The 24,801-nt window shown below is 37.7% G+C and overlaps 1 long non-coding RNA gene across 1 annotated transcript; it reads left to right on the top strand.

The window, feature by feature from the left end:
- Window positions 1-22,461, top strand: LOC308503592. The gene is made up of 5 exons (XR_013994218.1): window positions 1-203; window positions 9,880-10,000; window positions 13,963-14,070; window positions 17,906-17,942; window positions 19,345-22,461. It is a non-coding gene; the product is annotated as an uncharacterized lncRNA (long non-coding RNA).
- Window positions 22,462-24,801: the final 2,340 nt, after the last annotated feature.

Raw genomic sequence — 24,801 nt, 5'->3', positions numbered from 1 at the left:
GGCCCTGCCGAGCCGGCAGGCCGGCCTGGCTCCCCTCCCCGGCCCCGACGGGCGGGCGGGTTGCCCTGAGGAGGCGGGGAGGGGAGCGCAGGGCCGGCCCGCGGGCGGGCTACGATGCCGAACTTTTGCGCGGCCCCCAACTGCACGCGGAAGAGCACGCAGTCGGACCTGGCCTTCTTCAGGTTCCCGCGGGACCCGGCCAGGTGAGGTGCCGGCGCGGAGCGGGCGGCCCCGGCCCCCCTCCGCCGTGCGCGCTGCCCGCCGCCCTCCCGGGCATGCTCCGGGCTGAGAAGGGTGTGCGTGGGCGGGTGGGGTGTGGGCGGCACACTCGTGGACCCCAGCCTCAGACTGGCTGGAGAGCGGGCCGCGAGCACCGGGCGGGCGGGCCCCCGGGGACTTGGGAGCACGTGCGCCCAGGAGGGTGCGGCGCCTAGGACAGCACCCGAAATAAGAGGCAACGGGGCGGCGGCGGGCAGGGTGCGGTGGGTTCTCGCCCTGTTAGCCTGCTGTGCGACTTCGGGCAGGTCGCCTTCTTCCCTGGGGTTTCGTTTCCTGCGCTGTCAGAGGGGGTCTTGGAGTTTACGGTTGTGGTCACCGGGGCCCTGCCCTCTTCTACCCCCATCCCCCCCCACCCCCACCCCCGAGACATTTTCTTCTTAGAGTCCGGCCACCTTCTGTGATCTTAAGTCACAGGTACTCCCTCCTTCCGACTTGTTCATGGATGAAATTCTGGCTGTGACCGTTGCTCATTATCTGACTTGGTTATCGTGGGCACGACGGGGAGTGGTGGGGGGGGGGTACGTGTGAAGGCACGGGAATTGGTCGGGAAACCTCTTCCTTGATGTAACCACCGTTCTCTGACTAAGGTTTAGAGTGAAAGCGTAGGGACTGTGTTTGAGACGCTGAGGATTGTTCCTCGGCCGCCCGCTGATTTCATTCATTTCAAATCAGCATCCCCTGTATGTGTAGGTGCTGCAAACCCAGGGGTGCACGAAGCCGGGTGGCTGCCTGCAGAGGGCTCACAGTCCATTAAAGAGACAGATACAAGCAGGCGGTTATGATAAAACGTGGTGTTTGTTAGTTCCTCAGATGTTTACTGAAGGCCTACTATGTGCTAGCCAGGCATTGTTGTGAGCGCTGGGACTGTACGGATGAACAGTTCTAAGTCCCTGCTCTCATGGAGTTTACATTCCACTGGGAGGGAAATAGACAAGTAAATATACAGTGTGTCAGGTAGTGATAAATATGATGGAAAAAAAGCACGTGTTATGGGGGTAGGGAAATAGAGAATAGCGGGGGACGCACAATTGTTATTTTAAACAGGGTGATCAGAAAGGGCCTCACTAAGGTGAATTTGAGCCAAGACCAGTGGTAGGTGAGGGGGCCAGCCATGGAGATAGCTGGGGGAAGAGCATTCCAATCTGTGGGAACAGTAACTATAAAGGCAGGGCACGCTTGATAGGGGTACAGCCAGAAGTCCACGGACTGCTGCTTTAAGGAAGGAGAGAGGGAGGAGATGAGGAGGGGGAGAGAGAGAATGTGTGTGTGTGTGTGTGTGTGTGTTAGGGGCAAATTGTGTAGGACATTGTAGGTCATGGAAAAAACTCTGGTCATTTATTCTGAGTGAGATAGGAAGTCATCGAAGGGTATAGAGTAGGGAGACATACTTGAAACAGAACCACTGGCTGCTGGTTAAATAGATTGTAGGGAAGCAAAGGTGAGATCAGGAAGACAAGTTAAAGGCAACTGCAATAATTCAGGTAATAATAAAAGAGGAGGTGGTAAGTTGCGTTTGAGATGTGTTATGACGGGATTCAACAGGATTTTTGAATGGTCTAGATGAAGGTTGTAAGAGAAAAAGAAGTCAAGAATGACGAAGATTTTGAATCATAGCTTACAGAGCCTTAGGAAGAATGGGAGGACCAGGTTTGGTGGAGAAATCCTAAGAATTTGGTTTGGGACACATGAAGTTTGAGAGGCCTGCTAGACGTTCAAGAATAGATGCCTTCATACCGTGTCCAGAAATGGAACTCAAAATGGCCCATATTTAGATCAATGGCCTAAATATTTAAGAGGTAAAACCATAAAAAGAGACACAAGTCTGGGATTTAGAGACTTCCAAACTGAAGGTTGTAAATACCAGTGTTCTCAGTTTATAGAGGGTATTTAAAGCCGTGGTACCAGGTACATAATGTAGAGTAAAGCTGAGGATTAAGCCCTAGGGAGTTCCTAGGGAGAAAAGCTAAGAACTAGCTCTAGAGAGTGAGGAATGGCTTTCTGGTTCTATGGGAGCAGAGAAGAGGAACATCTTCGTCTGATTGGGCTTTATCCCAGTACACGTTATCTTCATCTTACTCAAATTTTAGCCCAGGGGCATTCTTGGGAGTATATTTCCTTGCCTAATGAGGGCACCACTAGTCAGTTCTGGACCACAGGTCATTTGTGTCCATACATAGTGAATGCTGTTTTCATTACACTCCTTAACGGGAAGTATGGCCTATAGGGGCTTACAGTCTCGGATTTGGAAGTTTTTAGATCTGGTGCAATATCCCATGAATTGCTGCAATTCCCTCAATAGTAGCTGCTTTTTAACCTTTTTCTGGGTCACTGTTCTCTTTGAGAATCTAATATAAGGACTCTTACTTGAGAAAAAACATAGACACACTTTTGCATTCCACTGTCAAGGTATTTATGAACCCTTTTGGGCCCTGTGCATTCCTGACAGGTGGGTTTTTGCTAAAAATCTCCAGTGATGGTTCTTTGCTCTGTGAAAGGACACATGAGGATTCTGGATAGCTTTGGCTGTTGTTTCTTCCTTGTTTTGAGTGGAAATATACCTTCCTATAATTTATGCTTTGGAGTCCTAGTTTTGTCCCCAGTGTCACGCTGAGCAAATCTGTGCCCTTTTCTATGCAAGCTCTTTGAGTATTTCCAATTTTAGTATATGTGCTGCCGAAGCGAGCACTCTTTGAGTATTTCAAGACCAAATATAATTCACGTATGATACTGTTCACCCATTTAAAGTGTACAATAGCTTTTGGTGTATTACATTTTTTACAATTCTGGTAAAATATATGACATAAAATTTGCCATTTTATCCATTTTTAAGTGTATGAATCAGTGGCATTAATTAGATTCACAATGTTGTGCAACCATGACCATTATATATTTCCAAAGCTTTTTCATTACCCCAAGGAAAAACCCTGTAACCATTAAGCAATAACTTGCCCCCACCCCTTCTAATCGACTTTCAGTCTTCATGAATTTGTTCTAGGTATTTCATATAAGTAGAATGATACAATAATTGTCCTTTTATGTCTGGCTTATTTTACTTAACGTAGTATCTTCAAAGTCTTAACTTTTTATCCAAACCCAATCTCCTTATACTCGAGGATTTCAAATTCTACTCTATTTGACAGTTTTTTCCACCATGCCCAGAGTTAATTATAATAAAGAAGTAGTTTGCAGAGGTGTTTATTGAGTTAATAACAGTATTTTTAGGGTTATTAGTTATAACTAGTTTTTTTCTGTAAATGGGTTGTAGGGAAGGTTGGTAAAGGGTGAAATTGCTAACCTATCCTTCAAATCAACATTTTTTTACTAACAATAAAGATAAATATATTTAATGCTATTAAATAGTACATTTCCCATTCATCATATTTATAAATTCCATGCACACTTTTGGAAACAGCTATTTAGAAGTAATTTAAAATTCAAGAATGTAATTAATAAAGGGCACAACGTGGAATTTCAGACCATAATACCTCTTATTAGTTTAGAAAAAGTGGCATTAATATGTCCTTTCTTTCTTCCCTCCCCTCCCCACTTTCTCTCCCTCTTTTCTTTCCTTTTTTTTTTCTTTTCTTTCGTTATAAAGTGATAGAATCAACTCACCTTAGGGGAGTGACAGGGAGGTCATTGATTACCTAAAATTTAAGTAAAAAGAAAAAAACAACCTGCCTAAACTTTGATTGCTCCAGAATGGCGTGAGGAACACCAAGGCTTGGCTGGAATCTGGGGGCAGCTCACAGTGGCTTATCCCCAGACCTGGTGGGAACTTACAGGTAGACCCAACGAATTGCTCCTGTTAGACAGAGTCGGGCACTTGAAGCCCTCTTCCTTCTCGGCGGCGGTTAGTACTAACTCGCCCCTGAAGTGGTGAGGTCTGTCAAGATTCTTTTAGTCATTCAATCAAAGGTAATTGAAAGTCGATGCAGTCTCCCCTGTAAAATGTAAAACATTGGTTTTCTGGACGCTCATGAGGGTCCCCAAAAGCCTTTCAAGGAATCCACAAGGTAAAAAGTATTTTTATAATAGCACCGGCATTATTTGCCTTTTTCATGCTCATTCTCTCAGGAGCATACAGTGGAGTTTTTCAGATGCTACATAATGTTTAACATAATTTCTCTGATAAGTTGTATATTGTGTTTTCTAAAATTTTCTAAGCATTATTATTCAGATGCAGGTGTTTGATAGACATTTTCTCAGAAATGAATGAAATAAGCCTGCTACTTCAAGGAAAACAACTGACATTCAAGCATTTAAACAAAAAATAGAATTTTGAAAAATTTATATGCACGACCTTAAACTTGACAGCTCTCTAATACTTAAAGACTTTTCTGATGAGATCAGTGGTGATATTGATAAATGGGACTTTTCAAATATATTGTATAATGAAATGTGTTGCCATTCAGACGGTCTGCATAAGTCACGAACTAGTATTTTCCAAATTGATCAATTCATGATTTTACAAAGACATGAGTGGATGAATGCTCTATTCAAAGTGCAAGATAGACCGGGGACTTTAATGTAATTACTAGAGTGTGAAACAGCTCCTTGGTCTGGTTTCACACATTGCAACTAGTCTGTAAAAAAGCACCACTTCTGGAGTTTTCTGTAGTATCAAAGAAGAGCATACCGAATTATGTAGGAAAAGGAGGAATATTTTAATAACCTTTTAAAACTGCATGTCAGTGTGAGGCCAGATTTTCTTAATATACTTCAACCAAAACAACATGTGGCAACAGATTAAAGGTAAAAGCAGACATGAGAATCAAACTGTCTTTTATTAAGCTAGACGTTAAAGGGATTTGCCATTTTTTTCACTAAACATTTTCACTAAATGTATTTTGGGAAACATAGTTATTTTTCACTAAAATGTTATTTATGTTAACCTGTAATGGAATTGCTACTTTTAGAATTAATTAAAAAAATTTTTTTTTCAGTTTTAATTTCTATAATAAGTGCTGATAGCTAATACCCACATAAACAAAAGCTCTTTAGGTCCTCAGTAATTTCAGAATGTAAAGGGGTCCCGAGACTATGAAGTTTGGGACTTGCTTCTATAAAATAAGATCATACTTTCATGTCATCTCATTTAATCCTCCAAACAATGCTGTGAGCTGTAATAATATTTCTTATAGAATACTTCACATTCTACCATATATGCCAGGCACTAGTCTATGTATTTTTTTGTACATTATGTCATATAACACTTGCAGTAAACTTTGAGATAGTCCTGGCTTTCAGATGACCAAAGCAGGCATAGAAAGGTTAGCTGATTTGTTCAAGGTCTCACAGGAATATCCAAAACCCCAAGAATAGGGTTAAATGGGTAATATTATCTGAATTTATTTGACCATTAAACCTCCTTTTTTTAAAAATGGAACACTTTTTTGACTAATGTTCCTTAGAATATGTTTTTGGAAATGCTGCATATTATTAGGAGACCATTGAAGGAAAAAGGTAAAAACAAAACTTAAAAAGGAGTGGTCGATGACGGTTGAATAGTATTTATTGACAGGGTGATTAAGATGAGGATAGAAAGTGACCATTGGATTTGGCAGGATGGAAGTCATGAGTAATCTTGAGCAGTTTCAGGGGAAAAGAGATAAAGCAGTAGCCTCTTTGGAATTGATTGATGAGAGATAAGAAAGTGGATACAGTGAAAATGGGCTCTAGCTAGTTTTACTACGTAGAGGATCAGGGTTAAGGAAGTTTTTAATATGGGAGATACTAGACCATGTTTATACTGATCGTAATAATATGGTGGGATAAATATAGGGTGTTGAGAGACCATTTACAGAGAGGTAGAGGAGAGTCTTACCTACCTCGGTGTGTATATACATTCACACATACACACACACACACACACACACACACATCTGAATCAGGAAAGGTTTTCCTCAAGAAATGACATTTAGGCTAGGATCTGATGGCTGATCTTTGCATAGGCTTTCCTGTGCGAAAGAAGTGGGGAAAAAAGCAACAAGAAGAGGGAACTAAGATGAATAAAGCATGGGAACAGCCCTAGGATAGAAATGAGCACAGTGCATTCATGAACTGAAGTCAGGCATGTGAGGGGCAGAGAATGGAAGGGTGGTGCGACATGACGGTGGAAAGGCAGACAAGGTCCAGATTGTGCAGGGTCTTCTAAGCCCTGAGGAATTGGGTCTTTATCCTAAGAGTAATGAGAAGCCACAAAGGATCATAAGCAGGGAAAGACATTCTGACATTGGCTTTTTAAAACATTTACTGTACAGCAACGAGAAGGGGTTAGAGAAAGACAAAAGACCACTTGGGAAGTAGATGGATTTGGGGAATCATTCTACTCTGCTAAGAGAAAAGGCTGCAGAGTCTGGAGTACAGGGCACAGAACAGTGACAGGGAGAGCTAGGAAAGGGGGACTGTTGGTTAAGAAAAAATTGAGAGATAATTGTGTGTGTGTGTGTGTGTGTGTGTGTGTATATATGTACTTATAGAAGCATGTTAGTGTATGTCTACATACAAGTATATAAATGTATATATATTTATCTATGAGCATAAAAGCATATATATGCTTGTTCATATGTATACATATATTGTATACATATACATATATGTATACATATATTGTATGTAGAATATACATATATTTTACATACATATATTTATGAACATACATGGGGTGCCAAAAAAATGTATACATATGACTTGTAGTCATCTTTTGTTATTCGTATATATTGAGTATTACAATTTTAAAAGTTTTTTTCCATTCTTAAAATTTGTATACATTTTTTTGGTACCCTCTGTACACGAGGTCTGACAATTAAGTTTGCGAATTTGTTGCAATGATATTACTAATTTTTTTGATATCAGAGGGATTATTCATTATGAATTTGTATCAACTGGACAAACAGTGAACCAAGTTTACTATTTGGAAGTGCTGAAAAGGCTATGTGAAAAAGTTAGACAAAAATGACCTGAACTTTTCGCCAACAATTCCTGGCTCTTGCATCACGACAATGCGCCAGCTCACAGGGCACTGTCTGTGAGGGAGTTTTTAGCCAGTAAACAAATAACTGTTTTGGAACACCCTCCCTACTCACCTGATCTGGCCCCCAATGACTTCTTTCTGTACGAGAAGATAAAGGAAATATTGAAAGGAGGACATTTTGATGACATTCAGGACATCAAGGGTAATACGATGACAGCTCTAACGGCCATTCCAGAAAAAGAGTTCCAAAATTGGTTTGAAGGGTGGACTAGGTGCTGGTGTCAGTGCATAGCTTCTCAAGTGGAGTACTTCGAAGGTGACTGTAGTGATATTCAGCAGTGAGGTATGTAGCACTTTTTCTAGGATGAATTCGTGAACTTAATTGTCTGACCACATATGCATGCTCATAAGTATGTGTATGTATGTAAAAAAGACACGGTCATATATAATTTTCATAACTTTATTGATATAAAACATACACACACACACACAGAGTGTGCCAAAAAATGTGTACACATTATAAGAAAGGAAAAAACCGTGTTAAAGTTATAATACTCAGTATATACCAATAACAAAAGATGAAAACAGTAATGTGTGTACATTTTTTTTGGCACCACCAGTATATATGCAGATTAAATTATAAGTGTATGGCTTGTTGGATTTTCAGAGTGACATGTCCATGAGAATTTTTCCCAGGTGAAAAAAAGAGAGAAACTGGTGGCTGGTTAGCTCAGTTGGTTAGATTGCGATGCTCATAATACTAGGGTTGCCGGTTCGATCCCCACATGGGCCAGTGTGGGTTGTGCCTTCATAATTAGATTGAAACAACTGCTTGGCTTGGAGCTGTTGGGTCCTAGAAAACACACTTAAAGTTGTTAACAGCACTTGTTGTTAAAAACACACTGTTAAAAGTTGTTAAAAACACATTTAAAGTTGTTAACAACATAAAACAACACTTTTATGTTGTTTTTTTAACATAAAAAGTTAAAAAAAATTTTTAAAAAAGAGAATATTACTAATATCCTAAACTCCCTCTTCCCAGCGGTAGCCACTGTCTGACTTCACACAGAGAGTTGGTTATTGAGAATGAGAAGAGTGATGGGGAAGCTGTTTTTTCGATAATGACATACATAGAGAAAAGTACAAAAAGGGTACTTTAGAGCTTGATGAATTTTTACAAAATGAACATACTCGTAAGTGTAATGAATTTAGCTCTTGGTATTAGAAAGCTGTTTCAACTTAGTTCAGAGATAATACATGCCGTAGTATCTATGTGAAAGGTGTCCAGAGATCTGAGAATTAAAAAACAAACAACTCTTAACAGTATGGCAAATTATTTTATAGTGCGACAGTTTTTATACTAAATATTTAGATATTGAAACATGAATTGCTTATAATCATATTGTACAACTATGTAAATATATGATTAAAATCCAGACACCTTAGACATTATTACTATGTGTAGTAATACTTTTAGGCCGAATGAAATGCTGTACACCTTAGATGTGGTTTTAGTCAACATTTCACTGTGGTTTCACATACTGAGAATGAAGGGAATTAAATGTTGGGGTGTGTGTGGGGGAGGGGTGAAGTATAATGTTAAGACAGGAAAATGTACTATGATATGATTACAAAATGAAGGTTTTCAGATTTGTGACAGTTTATTCACGGCAGAACCTTTATTCTTAGGAACTTGAGGAATGAAAGAAAGATCTAGTTGCAACCTTTAGCAAATTAACATTTTTGTGCCTTCATTTCTTCATCTGCACAAAGGGGATAATAATCATACCCCCTTTGGGAAGGACTTAGAACAGTGTCTGACTCATCAGTGCTTAGTAAGTATTATTATTATTATTTGTTTTTCTGCAGATGTGTAAGCACCAAAAGAGTCTGGACCTTGTCTTGTTCATTGTCTTTACTACCTTCTGTATACTAGATTGTGTGGACACGATCCCTGCATTCACGAAGCTTGCAGTCTAGTTTGTACATATCATTGTAAATAATAAATCACATTAGTACCGTGTTTCCCCGAAAATAAAACCTAGCCTGACAGTCAGCTCTAATGCGTCTTTTGGAGCAAAAAGTAATATAAGACCTGGTATTATATTACATTATATTATATTACATTATACCTGGTCTAAAATAATTTTATATCTGGTATTTCATATTATATTGACCCGGTCTTATAGTAAAATAAGACTGGGTCTTATATTAATTTTTGTTCCAAAAGACGCATTAGAGCTGATAGTCCGACTAGGTCTTATTTTCAGGGAGACACGGTAGTTGTGCAACTTTTTATTTATACTGCTGATGATTGAGTCCTTTCTGATACTAGGAGTCCTGGTTGTTGAAAGACTCAGGTTTAAATTCTAGTTTCGTGGCTGATTTTGTACATGACTCTGAGCAAGTTACTTCTTAATCTTGTCTGTAATTGAATGTACTAAATGATATCTATGGTTTCTTCCAGCTCTCACTTTGTTATTAATCAACTTCACTAAATTATGTTACGTTCTGTGGGTAGAGGAGAGAGGGGATCAATGGTCCATAATATGTATTTGCCTTGAAACAGCTGAAATTTAAATGTTGAGCTTGTATTCAAAATTGTATTTTGGTTTGTTTTATAGATGCCAGAAGTGGGTGGAAAATTGTAGGAGAGCAGACTTAGAAGATAAAACACCTGATCAACTAAATAAACATTATCGATTATGTGCCAAACACTTTGAGACATCTATGATCTGTAGAACTGTAAGTAATAGGAGGGTTTGGTTTCTCTCTCTCTCTCTCTCTCTCTCTCTCTCTCTCTCTCTCTCTCTCTCTCTCTCTGTAACTGGTTGGAAATGTAAATCTATTGTTGGAGGGTATCTTTACATTGCACGTGTTTTTTTTTTAAGATGAAGACAAATTTAATTTGTAGCTGAATTGTATATATTTTGTTCTTAGAAACCTGTTGGTTCTTTTTACCCCCTCCCCCATTTCTGATGCCCTATTCCTACTCACCAGAGGTAGCCACTTTTAAACTTCTTGTGTAGCCTTCAGAAAATTTTAGATTGTTATAAAAGCGTATATTTAAGGTAAAGTTGGCATTGTTATTTGGAGCAGATTCTCTAGAGCTTTTTTATAGTGAAATCTTCATCAAGGAATGGAGCTCTTTGTCTTCATGTTTTGTTTTTGTATGTAAGAACCAATCCTTAATTTTTATGTGCTAAATATAACAAGAAGCAAAATCATACAATTAGTGTAAAAAAAAAAACATTTCCATCAATAATTTGCAATTTCATATCAAGACCTGAATCTCTCTTACTAAGTCTTAATACTGTTAACTGTGTGAATTTGGCCAAGTCAAATTCCCCTCTTGAGTCCCAATGTCTAATGAGATTAGACAAGATAATTCCTGACGTCTAAGATTTTTAACCCTCTGTGATTCTGTTATTATTGTGATTCATAAAAGGTACAAATAGGACAGATTTGATTGAAATGGAGCAGACTTGAAACACTAAAAACTATGGGAGGACAGTTTTGTTAAACAAATAATATATTCGTGTTTAGGTATAACTGATATATCATCCCAGATATTGGGATGGACATAAACTTGATTTGAAGGTACACTATATATTGTTATGCAGCAATTTATTTTGATATTTTTTTCAGATACATTTTGCAGAGGCATCAGAAAACTAAAGAATGATTGGGTTATTTTATTTCTCAAAATTAATTGAAGCAGATACTTGTGAAGTCATTGGGAGGTGAGCCAATTCCGGTTCAACAGTTTAATCACGAATATTTGAGGGATAATTTTGCCTTGCTTTTGTTAAGAGGGTAATAATGACCAACCGAAATAAGAGATTTCATATGTTAAAAGGCAAACTACTTTTATGTTTTTGACATTAAGTAAAAATATCCCAAATCATTATTTTAAATACACAAGCCATATACATTTTTATGTTTTTATTTTAGTGATAAATATAGCCTCAATTAGATAATTCCAACAAGATTAATGTAAGAAATTTAAAATATAGTTCATTTTCATATTTTTGTTTAGTCAGCATAGAACAGAAAGATGAGCTATTTTCAATTTTTAAATTTCCACATGATTCTTCAGTCTTGAATAAATTAATGCAAATGTGAGAAGATGTTTTTCTATACATGTAGAAGATAATTGCTATTAAAAGCTGGATTAGGGGTGGCCGGTTAGCTCAGTTGGTTAGAGCATTGTGCTGATAACACCAAGGTTGCCGGTTCATTCCCTGTGTGGGCCACTGTGAGCTGTGCCCTCCTTCAAAATAAAATTAAGTAATAAATTAAATAAATAAATAAATAAAAAGCTGGATTACCCGATATCTATATACAAATGTTTAAGAATTTTTCTTTCATTAGTTTGGCATTTAAGATCTCATCAGTAAACATTTGTGGCTAGTTCTAAAGCCAAATACTATCTTTAATGCTAAAGGAAGATCATTGCTTTATGCTCAAAACTGAATCGAGCAGTTAAAATTTAAATCTGGTACTAAGTTTAAATTATCATGCACATGAATTGAATATAGCCCGTTTTGGCATGTGTACTTATAAAAAGTTGCATGTTTGTCATTCATGTATTCTGTTTTTTGGCCTGTAATAGTTTTGCTTTATAGCAAATTAATTTGATTTGAATTTTAAAATTAATTAGAATGTTTTTTTATCCCTCTTATTTAATAATTGGTAGGATATCGAGAGTTGACTGTGTATGTGTGTATATGTTTGCTTCTGAGGTGTTTGCTAAGTGGGAAAGATGAGACGCTTTAGGTATTCTGTAGGTTTTGCTCCCTTCAATGGTTGTGTCCCTAATCAATCCCTGATTCAAACTCCCAGGTAGACTCAGGATAATTGGCCCAACATTAGAAGCTGGGTGTCATTAAGGTAGATTTACTTCTTTGTATTTTCTATGAGGCATGGGATTGAACTAGAAAATGGTGCATCTTAATAGAAATTCTTCCCAAATGTGTTTAACAACTCTTTGGATAAAACCTAGGATAGTGTGTGTCCTTTAGTTATGTAGAGTTGACCCTTGAACAACACGGAGGTTAGGGGTACTGACAGTCCCCCGCAGTTGAAAAATCTATGTATAAACTTTGACTCCCCAAAAACTTGACTAGTAATAGCCTATTGTTGACTGGAATCCTTAGCAATAACATAAATAGTTGATTAACACATATTTTGTATATGATATGTATTATATACTGTGTTCTTACAATAAAGTAAGCTACAGAAAAGAAAATATTATTAAGAAAATCATAAGGAAGAGGATATACATTTGTAGTATTTATTTAAAAAATTCATATAAGTGTACCGGCGCAGTTCAGTCTTGCGTTGTTCAAGGATCAACTGTATTCCTTCATATCTTCCTAACTTTCCTTTCCTGGGTGAAAAAATACAGAAGTTGTTATTTTTGTCTGGCATATAATTTGAACATGCTTTAATAGTCAGCTTTGAAATAATCGCTGCTATTATCGCTTTGAAATAATCGCTGAAATAATCGCTGAGAAAACTTTTAAAAAGGAAGTGTGTTTTGTTTTTATTGGTGCAAATTCGGAAATAAATTGAAGGCACTGTTTCTTTGAATGAGCTGGGGGGAATGTAGTCGCAGCAGTTATTCATCTGTTACTCTACCTCCTAATAAACTTCTTGTCTCTAACTGACCTCCTTTTGGGCTGGAAGACTGTCATCAGCTTTTAGCCAGGTTGGATTGGGTTAACAGGAATTAGGATAGAGCATGATCGTCATCCTTCAATGACAAGAACATTAGAATTAGAAGGGGCTTTAGAAATACCTAGTTCAATGTTTGCAAAAGTGTGATTATATACATCACTTATGGTGTGAGTGATTTCAGGTGGCATATGCATCAATTTTTATTGTCGAGTTTTTGTAATATGTCTTAAAAATATACCTAGCCCTTCCATTATTGTGTAGCTTTTTATTGCTATGCCATTTTTGCTTGTATTGCTATATCATTATTGTATAGCTTTTATTGCTTAAGACAATGTCAATTTAAAAAAACGAGTGGATTGTGTAAAACTATAGACGGTATAACTGAAACGGCAAGCATTATTGTGATCATTAGTATGTGGACAATTTCATTTCGGGGAGATGTAGATCTAGTTCAATACCTGAATTTTATTCAGAAGAGGAAACTGAGGTCCAAAAGGGGAACGTATTTGGCCAGGGTCTTATAATGAGTCACTGGTAGAGTTTGGACTTGTTTCTAGGTCTCTGGGACCTAATCCAATATCATTACTGTGCCTTGATGTTTCTCAGTAACAGCAGTAGAAGTGGAGTGCACAGCAGATGAAGGAAGAAAGAATTATTATAGAACATACCAGAGGACAGATTATTTGAGAAACATTTGTGCTTGTTGTAGATTTGGTGAGCTAATGGAAGGGCAGAATAAAGTAGCTGGAAGGGTGAATTAGAAATATATACGCACAATACTTTATTTCTTATGCCTATCATCAATTCATTTCCTCAATTTATAATAGTAAGATTGCGAAAAGGGCAAATGCAAAAAGAGTTAGAAATAAGAAGCTGATCTAGACTGATATCAATTCTTCACGTCTCTCTTTACACTTTAGAGCTGGAGTTGAAGGAGTACTGGGGAAATCATTAACATAGAATTTTATTTATGTGTGATACATTTTTAAGGACTGTCTCTGAATTAACACGCTTTTCTTTTTCAGAGTCCTTATAGGACAGTTCTTCGAGATAATGCAATACCAACAATATTTGATCTTACCAGTCATTTGAACAATCCACACAGTAGACACAGAAAACGAATAAAAGAATTGGTATGTAGTGTGCTGTCAGCTTCCCCCCCCCATAATGCTATGAAATCCAGTATAGATGCACCCATGTTAAAATTGAACCCGGTTACTCTCTATTACACAGATAGCATCATGGGAAATGGATGCTGTGATTATTATTGAAATAGCCGAGATGTAAGATGATTAGTTTGTTTTTAGTATTTAAATTGGAAAAATCTCCTTCAAATTTAGCTGGTTGGTACTCGTTGACTTGGGCCAAAGTGTGCTGTTAATTACAGGCCACTAGTTCATGCCCTTCCTGGGAAGAATAAAAAAAAACCCGAAAAACTACCTTTTCTTTTGTAGTAAGGAAAGTGGACGTGAGGTATATTTCAGATCCAACTCAGCCCAAATGGATACAGAAGGGAAAGTATAAAAGTTAAGACAGGAATAGTTTTACTTACAGATAAGGACTATCACTATTAAGTACTGACAGGCTTTAGAAAAAGCTTTTAAATCTCCATATATAGCATCATTTATGCATGTTTTTATATTCCTTTGATACCCTTTAGTTATGATTGAAACCTACTCGCTTTTTGTTGAGCTTGGGTGAACAAAATTAAATTATTCAGACCCCTCAGTCCATGGCTTTCTAGTGTCTGCCTCCAGCAAGGCCCTTGTTTTGCTTATTATTTTTCCTTCTTCCACTATTCCCATTCCCATTCCTCCCCTCCCTGTTGTTATCCGTGGTAGTGTATTTAGTGCATGTCATTTCAATCTACCTACTATGTGGTGTTTTTTAAGATAACATCTAATTTTCCTAGTTTTGTTCTATGTTTACTTTTCATATTTAGATCTTTAATCCATTTGGAGTTTGTATGTATAGTGTCTATTAGAGATCTAATTTTGTTTTTCTCCTTATAGAGAACCAGTTTTCCCAATATGGTCTGTTAATCCACCCTTTCCTCCACTGGTGTAACATGCCACCTCTGTCACACACCAAGTTCACATATGTACACGGCAGTTTCTGGGAACTCTGTTCTGCTGGGATATTTGTTTGTTCACAGCTGTGTCACACTATTTTTATTACCATGGCTTTAGAATATACCTTACTTTTAGATAAGGTGATTTCTTAACTCTTCTCTTTCAAAATTGTGATCCCAGCCATAATAAATAAATAAATGGCTATCAAGTAACAGTAATCATTGAGAAAACTAAATACGGTACTACTTCTTTGAAAAGAATTAAAATACTTTTAGGAATGCAGAAAGTCACAAATTTGAAAAAATTTCAGGGATTTCGTTGCAGTTCTTTAAAAGAGAACATGTACATTCTTCCTTGGATTCTACTTTCTCATTATGGTTTTTGTTGGTACAGATTATGTATTCTGGATGAGATTGTTTCCATCAATTTTGAAGACCCTTTTTTGTTAATCCTAATAGTCTACCGGGTTTTCTATGTAGTTGATTATATCATCTACAAATAAGGTCAATCTACAAATAAGGACAGATTTGCCTCTTCTTCCACTTCTTATAATTTTAATTTTTTCTGTTGCCTGTTTTGTTGTGTAGTCAGGGTCCCTACTTCTATGTTGAATAGTCCCAGTAATGTCACAGCTAGTCCACTTGCTTTGTTCCATTAAGTATGTTTGCTGCTGGTATTGTTAAGATAGTTTTTAATCAAGCTGAAGATTAAATTTCCTTCATTCCCTCCTAGTACTCATTCCAAGTTTTTGTTTTAACTTGTTGAGCTTATTAAATGCTTTCATTGCATCTATTAAGTAGAAAAAGTCCACAAGTTTTTTCCATTCTTTAATGTAATGAAAAACACTGATGGATTTTCTGATGTTGAACCATCTTTACATTCCCATGATGAACCCTAATTGATTGCATTATATTTCTTTATTTTTATGCACTATTGGATTCAGTTGGTCAATAATTTCTTTAGGATTTTGCATTTATAATTACAAGTGTTGGCCTGTCCATAATTTTCTTTTCATGCACTCTTTTTATCCAGTTATGATATCAAGGTTCTGTTAGCCTTATAAAATGAGTTGGACAGCTTTCATTTTTTTTCTTTCTCTCAATTTTGCTAGAAAAACTTAAATGAGGTAGATACTATCTGCTCTGGAAAGTTAGATCAAACATGTTAAAACTGTCAGGGGGCTTGGGACGGGTGAGAGAATATTTTGATTGCCATTTCAATTTATTTGTTGGTTTTCTCTTGTGTTTTATGTTTCCAAAAGTTTATGAACTTTATCTAGGATTTTAGAATGCTTGTCTTTCTCTACTCCTAAAATTATTTAATAATCTTTTCAAAGAAATAATGGTTAGTTTTATCAATGATTGCTGTACTTGTGAGATATTTTATTGGTTTCTTCTTGAGTTGAAGGATTTACCTTTTGACCCTTTTTCTAGCTTCTTGAATGTTTAGCTTATATTTATGTGTAGGCAAAGCTATACATGTCTCTCTTAAGTATGTTTTAGCTATATCACAATTTTAGATGTATAGTGCTTTCAGCTATTAGTACAGCTATTAGTATTTTGTAATTTCCCCTGTTTGTTCAACACAGGATTATTTTTGTTTTTAGTTTCCAGACATGGGTTTATTTTTTAAAACCATTTTGTATTTTTTATTTCAAATGTTACTAAGTAATACATAGAGAATACATATAGTCTATGTGATGTTGATTCTTTCTAGTTTTTTTGCATCCATTATTGCTATTGAAATCTGATGCCAACCTGATTGTTGTTCATTTTTAGGTGACCTATTTTTTTCTCCCTCAAAACCTTTAGTATTTTTTCTTTATATTTGACATTTCTGATTTGGCTAAACTGTATCTACATGTGAAGTTTTTTTCTTATCCAGACTTAACATTTTTAAGTTCTAAGGAATCCTCAGTTCTTATTTATTTCTTCATGCATTTTCTCTCTATTTATTTATGTATTTGTTTTCCTTGGACTTCTCGTAGATGAATGCTGACACTAGACAACAGTTCTCTGCAGCAGTTTTCTTCTTAGTAATATGTACCAGGGTGGGTCAGCCATTTCCCACCCTTTCTGGAGCTGTCATTTTCCTATACTCTGCCCCCCAGGGAACCTCAATACCTATAGCAGGCACGCTTCCAGATCTGCTATCTGTGTAACTCGCAGCCCATGGGCTAAGCAGGGGATGCTTCGGATTGGCTGGCCTGCTGACAGATTCTTATCAGTGTCATGTCCCACACGGTCTAGCAGGTACCCTGCTGTCTCCAGCTATCACTGGTACTGCTGCTTCCCTGCCCCAGAATACTAATGGAGCAGACTGTGATCTAAGCATTGTAGTGGCTTAGAGGGAGAGAAGAGGACACAACTGGAAAATTCTCTCCGGAAAATTGTGCCAGTATGTGGCACAAACCCTGTGTGTGCCGCTTGGCCCTCTATGCTGTATGCATTCATTTCTCTTCCTACTGGCACTGTGTCACTTTCTGCGTCCCAGGGATTTCTCAGAACCTTTGCGTTAGATTCTGTAATCCAGCAACTCCCTCTTACATGGCATCCCCCTGGGTTAGATTGAGGTGGGAGGTAGGATTTGTGTCCCCTTGGATTTGATCACAAGTGCCATGGTATATTCATGCCTTTTATTACTAGTAAACATAACACAAAGTTATGATGATTTAGGTATAAACTAAGTTAAATGATACAGTCTTTCCCCTCTAATATTTCATTACAAACTTGGAGTCAGCAAATTATTTTTCTGGTTTTCCTGTCATCTGTATTCCTCATAAAGAATGTATGCTCTTGAGAGAATTAAATTTGACTCCAAATATGTTTTTTACTTGTGAAGCTACATAATATACTAGAATTCAGTGTTCCTAAAGATTTTGTTTTCTTGTCATTAGAGTGAAGATGAAATCAGGACTCTGAAACAGAAAAAAAGTAAGTGATAGGGTTAATGACTCAACTTCTGAATGCCTTTTAAAAAGGCCTTGACCTGGTAAGGACAAATAAATATGTTTTATGTCCGAAATCTACTGTGAGAATGATGTAACAGAGTGGTGGTCATTGTCCTGTGGTCTCGAATTGTCTGTGAGACTAAAATTCAGTTTGTCTTTGTTGAGTGCCACTGTGCTATACGCTTTACTCTCTCTCCACTGGGTGCTCTCAATGTGGCAGGGGTGGCAGACACACAGTGTCCCAGTTTAGGGAAGGAAAGGCACCAAAAAGGGCAGAAGCAGAATCTCTGTCCCCCCAGTATGTGGTGTATAATCATTTCTTGGTAAACATTTAAGGAACAAATGCTGTGGGGACACTTAGCCTTGTAGGGGGTAGAAGTCACAATAGCCTTTGTGCAGGTTCTGATGCCCGAGCTGTGTCACCAGAGGGTAAGGACTAGAAGTTATTTGTGTTCTTATCAGTTACTACTATTCCTCCTCCTCCGTCTCCTCCTGCTACTGTTATTATTAACGTGACTTTTTATCATGTGCCAAGACATGATTCTAAGTACCTTAGTTATATTAGTTCGTTTAAATCTCACACTAGCCCTGAAGTAAGTGCTATTATTTTCCACCTTTTGTAGATGAGGAGACGTGGACTCAGGCTAAGAAAGGAGGGAAGGGTATCTGCAGAAGTAGAGTGGCTTGATACAGGGTGCCAAGTGTAGGGAACTGCACTTACTTTATTGTTTGGAGCTTCTAATAATCCATAATGGTTAGAAAATGAACCCAGAGGGGACCACAGGGGCCAGGACTTACAGGGTTGTGTGTGTGACGGTGGTCGGGGCCTTAGTTTTCCCACCCAAATGTGAAGAGATTAGGCTGAGATTTCTAATATTCTATTGTTAGCCCTAAAACTTGCATGGATATGCTTTATATTATATTGGTTTGTATAACTGTCTCATCTCCCATATAAAACTATAGATTAATGGTTTGATAGAAACAGCATCAGCATGGACCTTGCATCCAGACAAGATTGGGTTTGAATTTCACCTCCATCTTTCTAACTGCATCTGTGCCCCTGGGCAGTCAGTTGTCAAATGGGGCTGATAACACCTGTAGAATAGTAACATATAGAATGTCAACACAGTGCCTCATAAATAGTAGTTCTCTTCCTCTTCCTTTCTCTGAGGGCATGGACTCTCTCTTATTACTCTGTATTCGTGATGTGCCTTGTTTAGTTTATAAGAAATTGTTTCGCTGCTATAACAGCATTCACTTGTAGGATTAAAACCTATCTGTTCACAGTGTGTGTTTTAAATATTTAATTAATCAAGAATATAAAATTTTTTGTTTGTATGGTTCCTCATGAGCCTGTTTTATAAAATTAATTCTTTATTTTCCAGTTGACGAAACTTCTGAACAGGAACAAAAACATAAAGAAATAAATAACAGCAATGCTCAGAACCCCAGTGCAGAAGAAGGGGGTGAAGAACAGGACGAAGACATTTTACCTTTAACCCTTGAAGAGAAGGAAAACAAAGAATACTTAAAATCTTTATTTGAAATTTTGATTCTTATGGGAAAACAAAACATACCTCTGGATGGACATGAAGCTGATGAAATCCCAGAAGGTCTCTTTACTCCTGATAACTTTCAAGCACTACTGGAGTGCCGGATAAATTCTGGTGAAGAGGTTCTGCGAAAGCGCTTTGAGACAACAGCAGTCAACACACTGTTCTGTTCAAAAACGCAGCAGAAACAGATGCTGGAGATCTGTGAGAGCTGCATTCGGGAAGAAACCCTCCGGGAAGTAAGAGACTCTCATTTCTTCTCCATTATCACTGACGAGGTAGTGGATATAGCAGGGGAAGAGCACCTGCCCGTGTTGGTGAGGTTTGTTGATGAATCTCATAACCTGAGAGAGGAATTTGTGGGCTTCTTGCCTTATGAAGGTGATGCCGAAATTTTGGCTATGAAATTTCATACTATGATAACTGAGAAGTGGGGCTTAAACATGGAGTATTGTCGCGGCCAGGCTTACATTGTGTCCAGTGGATTTTCTTCCAAAATGAAAGTTGTTGCTTCTAGACTTTTAGAGAAATATCCCCAAGCTATCTACACGCTCTGCTCTTCCTGTGCCTTAAATATGTGGTTGGCAAAATCCGTGCCTGTTATGGGAGTGTCTGTTGCATTAGGAACAATTGAGGAAGTTTGTTCTTTTTTCCATCGATCACCACAACTACTTTTAGAGCTTGACAGTGTAATTTCTGTCCTCTTTCAGAATAATGAAGAAAGAGGTAAAGAACTAAAGGAAATTTGCCATTCTCAGTGGACAGGCAGGCATGATGCTTTTGAAATTTTAGTGGACCTCCTACAAGCACTTGTTTTATGTTTAGATGGTATAAATAGTGACACAAATATTAGATGGAATAACTGTATAGCTGGCCGAGCATTTGTACTCTGTAGTGCAGTAACAGATTTTGATTTCATTGTTACTATTGTTGTTCTTAAAAATGTTCTATCTTTTACAAGAGCCTTTGGGAAAAATCTCCAGGGGCAAACGTCTGATGTCTTCTTTGCAGCCAGTAGCTTGACTGCAGTGCTGCATTCACTAAATGAAGTGATGGAAAATATTGAAGTTTATCACGAGTTCTGGTTTGAGGAAGCCACCAATTTAGCAACCAAACTTGATATTCAGATGAAGCTCCCTGGGAAATTCCGCAGAGCTCAGCAAGGTAACCTGGAATCTCAGCTGACCTCTGAGAGTTACTACAAAGAAGCTCTAAGTGTTCCAACAGTAGAACACATCATTCAGGAACTGAAAGATATATTCTCAGAACAGCACCTCAAAGCTCTTAAATGCTTATCTCTGGTACCTTCTGTCATGGGGCAGCTCAAATTCAATACATCAGAGGAGCACCATGCTGACATGTACAGAAGTGACTTACCCAATCCTGACACTCTCTCGGCTGAGCTGCATTGTTGGAGAATCAAGTGGAAACACAGAGGAAAAGATATAGAGCTTCCATCCACCATTTATGAAGCCCTCCACCTGCCAGACATCAAGTTTTTTCCTAATGTTTATGCGTTGCTGAAGGTCCTGTGTATTCTTCCTGTGATGAAGGTAGAGAACGAACGCTATGAAAATGGGCGGAAGCGTCTCAAAGCATACCTGAGGAACACTTTGACAGGCCAGAGGTCGAGTAACTTAGCCTTGCTTCACATAAATTTCGATATAAAACATGATCTAGATTTAATGGTGGATACATATATCAAACTCTATACAACTAAGTCACAGCTTCCTACTGATAATTCAGACACCATCCAGAATACCTGAGAGACTTTAAAAATGTGCTTTTTGTTATTTTTGATATTTAAAAATATCTAAGAAATTTGAAAATATCTTATAGAGAAGTTGTAAGGTGTGCGTAGGTCACTTAACCACTGAATATCTTGACCTATAGGCTCCCATTGAGAACATTAGCCATTGATAATTTGCCTGTTTAAATGGCCCCTGTTTGAAATCTCATGCTTTGGGGAACTACTGTTCTTCCAGAAGATAGCACTGAAAGTGCCATGTCACACTTCTGCGTGATCTCTGCTGATGGCACTTTGGAATTGTTGTAATTAAGTCAGTTTAGACATAACATTTATTATCACTGTGGATCCAGTTGTCGGGTATTAAATTATCGTTCTTTGAAGAAGTAAATTTTGAGGAGGTGTGGGAGGAAGGAATGCATTTTATAAAATGTTACAATGAAGTTCACAACTAACCTTTGAATAGCAGTTTTTAATATACAGTTAAAACTCTATAATGGACAGTTAAGTGAATTACCAGTGAAACGTGAACTTGCCAAACAGGGTTTTGGTTTATGGAAGAGCCTGCCATTGTTGTTCCACGTCTGGTTGTTACTGTTTACATTCCTTCGTTGAGCCTTTATCTTCATAAGCTTTTCAGCTGGTACATGTTGAACACGTCTGTTTTCATGGTCACCACAGGATCAGAGGCCGTGGATGTGGACAGCCGACTGGTCTGTTTCAGTCTGTCTTTTCCCATGACTATAACAACTGCCTCGTCTTGATTTATAAGAAAAACCTGGAAAACCTACAAAACTGTGTTTTGTGGCTTATCTAGGAGTAATACAGAAAAATATTGCTGTTATTTTTGGTGAAGAAAATCAATTTTGTATAGTTTATTTCAACCTAAATAAAATGTGAATTTTGTTTAAAGTTCAGGTACATTATTTTTGGTGGGGACAAAACAGATTCTTGTGGTAAAACCTCTTCAAAAATATCACCTTCATAACTGAAGGTAAGTTCTTATTTATTTATTTATATAATTTTCGGTATGTGGTTCACTACGTGGGATCTATAAAAAGACGTTTTAATTAAGAAATTATTAAATGTAAGCTTTATCCAACTTATTTTTTTATATTATATATTGTATGGCCCATGATATAAAATGTCAAGATTTGTGTAATTGTTGCTGGCTAAAATGTAAATGAATGAATATAATTGCTGAGGTGTCACTGAATTATTTTATTGGGATAAGTTAGTGTTATTTGAGTTTCAGCAAACAGAATGGGGCATATTTGTGGAGTGCTGGGTCTTAATGATAGCTGGCAGTGCGTTTCCCTGTCGTAGACAAGCCCGGCAGATATGTCAAATCAGGACACATTACCCACGCAGGTTATAAAAAAGATATCAGAGTTTATCTTATAGCCACATCTCTAAAAGGTGTATCTGTCCATGGCAGAAAGAGCGGATCAGCTTCATGATGGCAGGGGACAAAGAAGACGACACACAGCTGGCCTTTGAATACCTGCATCCAGTTCTTAGGACACTTGGCAGATTATTTCACCTGACAGTGTTTCCTAAACTATAAAACCGCACATAATGGTTGTGCTATGAGGGTTAGATCGTTTATCATCAGTTACCCATTACTGCTTAACAACATCTCAAAACTTAGTGGGACTGAAAAATCAGTTTATGGTTTCTCAGTTTTGTAGCTTGGTTGAGTGATTTGTTTGTTAAGCCTTCTCTTGATTCTCTGCATTCAGCCGGCAGGTTGGCTGGGGATTGGGTGGGACAGCTGGGCTTCTCCACGTGGTCTTTTATCGTGAGCTTGTGGCACGGTGGTCTCAGAGTACCGAGAAGGCAAAACCACAAGTGGCAAAGCCTGGCCTCAAGAACTGACAGAATATCACTTTCACCACATGCTTTTGGTCAAAGCAAGTCATGAGGCTGGCCCGGATTCAAGGCGTGAGGAAACACTCCTCATATTGATGGAAGAAGCTGCAAAATATGGCCCCATTTTCAGTCTACCAAAATAATGTATCCAAAAAATTCATGCAAGAAGCATTGACTAACCTTTTAAGGTACCCGTCATTTGTTTTTATAATCCCAGTATGTTCTCTAAATTAATTTGGGAGTGTTATTGAAAGCTTAAAAACCCTGATTTGTTAAGAGGCATTTTCACAAACTCTAATCTTTGAAGGTAGATTGAATCAATGGTCGTCTCCCCATAGATAAAACGGAGATTGTCAAAATTTGATAGTTAGACCGGGGTAGGTGTAGTAACTTATTCCACAAATATTAGTTGAATGCTTACTGTGTGCCATACTTCTTGGTTAAGTGCTAGCAGTAACAGATGCACTTTCTTACAGAGCTTACAGCCTAGAGTTGGCCCACAGGACTACAATTATAGTTATTTATAGCTACACACATACACGCTTTATAGAGTTAAGTGAACTAGATTATTGAAATTAAAAGGAAAGAAAATAGCATGTAGGTACCATAGAAGCCTTGTATAGTTTTTAATATTCTGTGTCATCTAAACAGCTTGCAAAATGTACTAGGAAATACATTCAAGATTTAGCATAGCTAATTGGAGGAATTTTTGCTTTTGACATACTCACTCTGATTTGGGGTGGAGGGGGTTACACAGTTGAAGACTAACATAGGATTTGTTACTTGTAAAATGCGTGAGAACAAATGCGTCATTAATAATTTCATGTAATTTTATTCAATTTTTAACAATAATCCTATAAGGTAAATAATAGTGGATTCAGCTGAAAGATACCCCCTCCTCTTGAGGCCAGTTCCTCAGCAGTAAGTTAAATCTGGTTTTTGTTTCATATTAAGGACAGCCACTTTTTAAAGTGAGAAACTCACAAAACAGGAAAATTGTCCGTGGTGTTTATTAATAGTGATACTTCAGAGCTTACAGAGCACTTTGAATGTATCATTCAAGTTCTCGGAGAAACTCAGGCAAGTATTATTACCAATTTTCGGTTGAGAAATCAAGCTTACAGAGGTAAATGAATTGCCCCAAATTATATAGCTAATAAGTGCCAGAGCCAGGTACTTCAATCCTTCAGTCATAAAATTGATTGTGAAAGCCACTTCATTCTTAAGGTTTATCAAAATATTTGCTTTACGAATAGGCTTCTTTTATGTTCGTTCTTTTTCAGCACAGCATCTCTAAAATGCACTCATTATAGTCCACGTGGGTTCCTTGCAAAAAAAATAAAATTGAAGCCTGAAACTTCTGAGACTTTACAAACGGGGTGTAGAAATGCTGCCACCTTTGTTTGGCTGCCAGCCCACCACCACAAAGGACTGCACATCCAGGTCCATTTATTTCGTGAACGTGGGTGCAGCTGTCTTCTTGCTGTAATCAAATGCTCTTCTGTAGCCAGCTTTTTGTGGCCAGACAAAGCAAAGTAATTTTTAGTACAGATTAGCATAAAAATCTCTACTAGATCGGTTTCAGGAAACAATTACTAGCTTAGAAACAACAATAAGTGTGATCTACAGGTTGGCCAAAATGGCAGTTAATTTCTAGACCTTTTTAAGTG

The sequence above is a fragment of the Rhinolophus hipposideros genome (genome assembly GCF_964194185.1).
Source record: "Rhinolophus hipposideros genome assembly, chromosome: 10".
NCBI classification, from domain to species: Eukaryota; Metazoa; Chordata; class Mammalia; order Chiroptera; family Rhinolophidae; genus Rhinolophus; species Rhinolophus hipposideros.
This window is presented reverse-complemented; position numbering and strand designations above follow the sequence as displayed.